This window comes from Patella vulgata, chromosome 3, assembly GCF_932274485.2.
Source record: "Patella vulgata chromosome 3, xgPatVulg1.2, whole genome shotgun sequence".
Lineage (NCBI taxonomy): Eukaryota > Metazoa > Mollusca > Gastropoda > Patellidae > Patella > Patella vulgata.
In genome coordinates, this window is record NC_065881.2 from 39,654,142 (window position 1) to 39,661,802 (window position 7,661).

A 7,661-nucleotide genomic window follows, 5' to 3' on the forward strand; every position below is an offset into this window, starting at 1 on the left:
CACGTGGTTATAAACACTTAATCAAATATTATACATGTTAGCGGTGTGTATAAACTATATTTATACACGTACGCCATGCACATATCCATTCTGGTAATTACAAAAACGCGCTTTTGTCAAATATTTTCGATATGCAAATTTGACTTGATTTCGTTAAGTTTTAGAAGTAGCGCCATCTTGACAACATTTAAATTAAACCCTTTTAAATTCGAGAAATATCCTGTCCGCGTGAAATGACATATAAAAAAATGTTTGAGAGTGTCTGGAGACACCGTGTAAAACCTCAAAAAATGTAACCATGTCTAGTGGACTGATTTTTCTGTCTCTCTTGGCGGAGTGCATTTGCTCTTGTTCGGTTTTTTTTCTCTAGAAATAGCGCCGTGCATTTTGCATATTTTGTAGCTTATGCGATCGGTTGTCATTTTCAGATTATGTTTTTGAACAAAATTTCATTTGATTTAAACAGTATTTATTCAGATTAATTGTATACAAGTGATAAAAATTAAAAAAAAAACGACAATAAAATATAAAAGAAAAAGTGGGGGGGGGGATAGCCATGGAAGAGGTGGTATGAATTTGGAACAGAAAGAAGATTGGGACGCGACACCAGAAAAACCAAAACAAAAAACCAACGCGCACCAAAGTAAGGTCAGCTTCAATTGGGACCCCTAACAGGCTGTATCCTAGAGATATAGGTTACTGATGATATTGGACAATGTCAACAAAAACGGTGTTTAAACCAATAGTTCGCATTAATATATAAATAAATATACATTTTGCATGCACTTACCTCCGTACCAATGAAGAAATGGGTGTATTGTGTTTGAACCGGTTTCAAATGTCAACGTAACTCACGTTAAGGAATTTTTATATAGGGTAAATGAAAAAGTGAAGAAATGTACGTAAGAAAACCTAAAGATTGCGAATATCGTCTCGTTTTCTGCTTGCATGCACCATATATATTTAAGCAAACGTGTGGCTGCGCAGTTGTATGAACAAACTAGCTACAGGTTGCTAATCTACGTTTATTTGTGTAATATTGTAATCCAGTCTACTCATTCCAGACATAAGGCCATTATGACACCAAACCCAATACCTATAGGACAATTATTTCATGTATTCATTGTGACAGTTACTCTTATAATAAAGGAAATATAAGTAAAATAAGTATTTTTTGGAGAGGTGAAGATTTGTCGGTGACATTTGTCCAAAAAGGTTTTGTCCAAATCTATTGTGTCTATTGAACTCAAACCAAATGACACCAAACCCAATACCTATAGGACAATTATTTCATGTATTCATTGTGACAGTTACTCTTATAATAAAGGAAATATAAGTAAAATAAGTATTTTTTGGAGAGGTGAAGATTTGTCGGTGACATTTGTCCAAAAAGGTTTTGTCCAAATCTATTGTGTCTATTGAACTCAAACCAAATGAAATATAGCGGGTGCAAAAGGGTTTCCTGTCCTCGAAGACCCAAAAATTCCAGGGTTTGGTATAATAACTAATTAACGGGGATGACAGTTTACACCAAACAATATTATTTTTTTTAATATATATAAAAGTCAATTTTAAAAAGGCATTAATAGAAGTTCCGTAAAAGAAGTTTCAAGAGAGAATAAACTGCATAAAATCGCATTATCGGTGAACCCTTAAACTTAAAACCCGGTAAAAAATAATTCAGTCTCACTTTCGGTTGTTTTATCCACAGGCTATAGTTATGTGTTCTAATAAAATTACGTCAATTCATTTAATTGCGATTCTTGAAGAAAGGGTCTCTAATCTGCGACTGGTAATTGACGTCATTAGAACTAGGGTTAGTTAGTCAACATTACTGAACCCCTGACATGAGTAGAGAACAGACTGTATAATATTTATAAAGCTGTATAATATTTTAATACGAAGGATATAGTCTGATTCAAGAGTTTTCATATTCCGTTCAAAGAAAGGTTGTCAGTTGCCCTGGCCATGGGCGTCACACATGGCGGGGGGGGTCCGCCCCCACCAAAATTGTTTTTCTGGGGGGAGGGGGGCTGAATATACTTGGACCCCCTCCCCCCAACATTTACATAGTAGGCCCTAACTCCTATTTATTTACAACAATTATTAGGATTAGTTAAGATTCTATTTGTATAAAACAATGTACAAATTAAAACACATACACTTATGTTTACTTTTTGAAATCCATTTATAATACACAAAATGTACAGAATACTTTAAATATCTATACAACTTTCTTGTAGATGTCAATGTGTATATGTATATAGTATTGTAGTTAACAAGGTGATTGTCAAATATGCATCCTCATAAACTAAAGTTATGTGATCAAGGTTTGTTTCATTTGGATCCTCCTCATAAAAATTCCCCTACTAAACTCTCTTTGTCGTGTTGTACATAACTCAAGCGTAACATTCAATATGTAAAATTCATGAAAAAAATATGAATACGGCACCCCCTGACTTAAACATGACAAACATTGTATTGGTGTGATGTTTTAGTTTAACCCCGTAAAATATGCCAAAACAGTGTTTACAGATGACTGAACAGATTTTCAACATTTTATATAATTTCATTTGCGGACTCCCCCAATATATATTTCACGGCTACGCCTCTGACCCTGGCAACGCTATGTTTTTAAAATAAAATGTATGTATCGCTTCAGGCAGTTGCAAACTTCATTTCCTGTCCCAGCTTTAAAAATATGATTCTCTCTTACCCCAGCCATAAGACGCACCTGCCTGCAAACTTTTTTCTTCTCGCAAGCTCTGTGAAATGTTTCCGTATTTACACCTTGTACGTCAATTAACTACTGAAATCGTATATCAATTGCCGGACAGCCAGGGTTCACAAACGTGTATGTCTGATCCATAATCCCTATTCAGGAAAAAAAATAACTTAATTCACAGTATTATTTTCAAAACAATTTATCAACCCTCTGTGAAATCGATCACCCGCGTTCATATTCATGATGGGCCTAATAAAGCAACAATTCCCACTCTGCTACATTGATTCAGGGTGGAAACATAAGGAATATAAATCGTTTATTATATTTTATTTTTCTGAATAACATATTTTTATATAAATTAGTTAAGAGTTTTATAAAGAGTTTGCTATTCTTGCTATAATAATTCAAAAATAGATGATAAAAAAAGAAAATGTTGAAAATTTCAGTGAAATTACTTTGTCCTGAACGGAATTGTCACTATTGGAAGTTTGGACTAGAAATAGGCATCAATTGCACCGTCTATGAGAATTGGCGATCGTTTGATTGACAGACGATAACTCCACTCACAATTCTCGATTATCAAGTAACATGCTCAATGGCTATGGTAGCCTCTCTTGGCAGGCCTTTCATCGCCAGTTTCCGGTAGTGACATCAGCGACTAACGGTAAACGTTAGCTTGGTACGCCATTTATTGATTTAATTTTAAATTGACGACTGTTTAAATCCAAACTGTATCCAAGCTATCCGTGGGTCTACAGAGTTGATTCTGGGCTTGTCGTGTAAATAAAGGTCTAAGTAATAATCTGAAGCCTAAATAAAGACTTGCAATAGGCAGATTTAGCTCTCGCATAATGTATGTTTAAAGCACGTGGCCCGGAAAAGATAGATAATGATGACAAAGTTCAAGCTCTACCCTTGTTTGCGTTATCAGATCTTTCAATATGGCGTCCCAAAGCTTAAAATGGCGATGTTCAAGTAATTTGGCCTAGACGTCGGGTGTTCGATCCCTGCATTGCCCGAGAAAATTCATCCAGATTTTCCGACGTGGTTCCCCCTTGTCAGTGATGCAGGACGGGGGACCTGACAAGGACAGCTGTCTAGTCGTTCGGGTGGGATGAATAACCGAGGTCCCGTGTACATATTGGCGTGCACGTAAAAGATCCCTTGACAGTTAGACTTCGATATAAGAGTAGGCCGTAGTGCCGCTGTCCGGGCAAAATTTCCCTCATAGCACACCGTATGGCGTATGCACGTCTTCATTAGCCCAGTTCGGAGCAGAACAGTAGGACGTTAAACCCCATTTCATTTCATTTCATTACCCTTTGTATCCATTCGTGACTGTGGTGGTGGGTATAGTCTAAAATTTTGGCCTCGGTATGCTGATCAAATGTTTTCTCTCTGAACTGGTTCATCGCCCCACCCCACCCCACCCTTAAGTGAAATGAAATGAAATGGAGTTTAACGTCCTACTTTTCTGCTCCTAACCTGGGCTAATGAAGACAGGCATACGCCATACAGTGTGCTATGAGGGAAATTTTGCCCGGACAGCGGCACTACGGCCTACTCTTATATCGAATTCCAACTGCCAAGGGATCTTTTACGTGCACGCCAATGTGTACACGGGACCTCGGTTTTTCGTACCATCCGAACGACTAGACAGCTTTCCTTGTCAGCCCCTCCGTCCTGCATCACTGACAAGGGAGAACCACGTCGGAAAATCTGGATGAACTTTCTCGGCCAATGCAGGGATCGAACATCCGACCTTCAGGCTAGCGAGCTAGCGTCTTACCCACTTAGCCACGTGATCCCCCCACCCTTAAGGATCGGAGATTATTTAGTAGGAATAAACAATTACAAGCAAACAGACTAAAGCACAATACTGTCATTGTCATCAATGGAAGAAATTACTCGTTGGTCCAATACTTCCTTTGTCGACGATCGCAATTCATTCGATCATTACAATCACTTATTAGTAATCAAATGCCGTTGTGGATAATTTCACTTTTCAGGCATTTCGTTTTTGTGCAATATTATTTTATGTTCAAATTAAAAGCGCGCATAAAAGCCATTAGTATTTTGGAGATCTTAGCCCATCGATAACAAAAATCTTTTTCATTTTTCATCGTTTGACAATACTGTTCCATCCAAAAGGTAAACCCGGTGGGCGTATATCGACATCACTCCTGTCACCAACGGCCCGCATCCCTTTTGGGATAAGAAGCAACGTGCAAATCAAAATTTAATTAAACACCTTGAAGCATAAAAAAAAATCACATAGAAAAAATCTTTGTAAAGCCAAGGGCTAACGCCTCTAAAATTAGATGGGAAATACAGAGGCGTTTACATTGAAGGGTGATTTAGTCTTCGGTACTTAGTGGTGTATTTGGGGCCCTAAAGGTTATAATCCGACCGCGGGTACATTAGTAAACAATCTTTGTTAACCCATTTGTTAACAGTTTGTTTTTACAAACTCCACATTTAGCCCTGGTTAGTGTTGTAACAAGATAGCGTATCGTGTGAATTTAATGTTCATATTTTTAGATCAAACTTCTTATATACGTGTGAAAAAATCTTGAAAATCCCACCCAATCATAATCTTACACAGAAGCTTCGGGCAATCGCCAAATAAAATTCAAGTACAATATACATTTGGTTATTATAGATAACAATTTTTTCTTTATTAATAAAATTGTTTCTTTACTGACATACAAACACAGTAACCTGTCTATTATATCTTTTGGGACAAAGCGAATTTAAAGAACGGCGTTTTCCCCCATTATGGGCCACCTTACTTAATGGATTTTTAGTAAGTAAATATTTGTTTTATTTTTTAACTTATGAATTACTCAAAGGGGTGACATCCGTCTCAAAAGTAGCCTACTGGCTTGTGAAAACATTTGACATCTGACATTAAATCGTAAAACGATTCTGATACAAAATAACATCTTATATAAGGTACAAAAAGCCTGATTGCTTACTTTATGTTAAAATTATTTTCTGAATTTGCTTTAAATACTACCCACCAAATTCTACCAACTCTCATTCATTTACATCATGGGGTCATTATATTGGTTGTCTGTTTACTTTGGTTTTCCATTTAAAGTGTATTTTAAAGTAGTGGTCATTTCGAATGCTGATTTTAGTATTCGAATACATTATTCTCAGGTCAAATATTTAGATTTCCAGAAATTATGAACCTTTCACGACAATATGTTTTCTTATAATATGTCGATTTATTCCTTTTGGTTACCAAATTTCTTCTTCAGTTCAGTCGTCCCATGCAAACATCTCAAATTTCCATATTAAAATGTTGTAGTGACAATTAGCGAACGCCAAAAGGCGCGAAGTCCATGAATAAGTTCGTGGTTCCCTGAAAAAACGTGGAACGCCGTGGATGCCCTTTCCTACCAATTCAGGTCCTGTACCCGCAAATTAACCTTTGACGCTGGATCCTCACCTGCAAAACATCTTCTTCCTATACACAAAGTATTACCTCAATCACTTGTTTCATGCGAACAAATGGGGAAAAACAAATGTATGGTTCCCGACAACAGAAATATGTTTACCGTTCAAAATTAATTGCGTATATCACAATTATTAACCAACATACGATGTGATCGTTTTGCCTGGAGATCGGGTAGTTGCTAGATTTTCCATTTCAGTCTCTGTTGTGATAAGCTGTTAAAATATATCTACATGTATGTGCATTGAGAACTTTGTTAATAATCGAACCCTTACAAATTCATCAGTGCAACAGAAGGAAACGGGACATAAAGTTTAAATTTGAAATAAGTACATACCTGTCAATCCGTGACACATTTTTCCAATCTGTTTTCCAACTGTCTGAGTTTGTTGTCAAAGTTACCGGCAACAGGGTGTGTGGTTGAGGATCGTGATCTTGTAAATCAACATTAAATTACCTTAAATAGAAAGGAACTCCTGAAAATTATGTGATTCGCGAGGAATTTTTAAAACACCTTGGGAGAAAGGTTATCTTTAATAACAGAATAACGAATGTCAAAACATCAAAACTAATATGAATACTAAAATATTTGACAGGTAATATTTTAAACATTATAATAGGCATATTTTAATCAAATAAGTTAACCTCTTCAAACCCATCATCTATCGGGTTTCGATTGATTCTAATCTGCATGGTAAAATTCACCATTCAATATTTATGTGTATACAAGGCAGATTTCGCCAGCAGACTGTGATGCATCAACTACCGTTATTTTATTTTTAGAGGTGGGGGCACGGGGGGAGGTTTTGTTTTCGATTAATGTTGGTGCAATAAAGTAGGACGTTAAATCCCATTCCATTCCATTTGTTTTATTGGGAGAGGGAGGGGGTCTGACGTTAAACCCCCATTTCATTTCATTTGTTTTCGATAAATTGTTCAGCTGAACATTTGACATATACAAATCGTTGCTTTAGGCGCTTGTAAATTCGTCGTTAATAAGTTTAGAAGGTGCGCTAATCAATAATAATCTTTATAACCTGTGCACGTAAATTGCTCATATATTTCATTTTCGGTGCAATTTTGCTACTTTTTTTTAAGAAATAAGAATATAAACAATGTACTGACCAGATTGTTGGCTGTGTGTTTGCATATCACAGTTTTATAACAGCATTACGTCAGTCACAATAACAATAACTTGAGTAAGTGCAAAGAGAGTAGCGTTGATTACATTAATCATTTCTAAAGAACATGTCAAAACGTTTCTTTTTATTCATTCAAGAAAAACTTTTACTTTTATCACTCACGCAATTTTGAGAAAATGGAGTTGCCCAAAATGAATGCATGATTTACGCACGTCACGTCTGTTATTTTCATTATCTCATGACCTAGCCACACAATTTGATATAGTTCTTGACATGAAGGTCAGGGCACAGTCACACCATCGTTTTTCAAACTTATCCCAATAAATGTCAG

The 7,661-nt window shown here is 36.3% G+C and overlaps 1 long non-coding RNA gene across 1 annotated transcript; it reads right to left on the reverse strand.

The window, feature by feature from the left end:
• Positions 1-5,457: 5,457 nt before the first annotated feature.
• On the reverse strand, positions 5,458-7,418 carry LOC126815334 (uncharacterized). The gene is made up of 3 exons (XR_007677875.1): positions 7,314-7,418; positions 6,526-6,645; positions 5,458-6,182 (listed from the first exon to the last, which is right to left on the reverse strand). It is a non-coding gene; the product is annotated as an uncharacterized LOC126815334 (long non-coding RNA).
• Between the last annotated feature and the right edge of the window lie 243 nt (positions 7,419-7,661).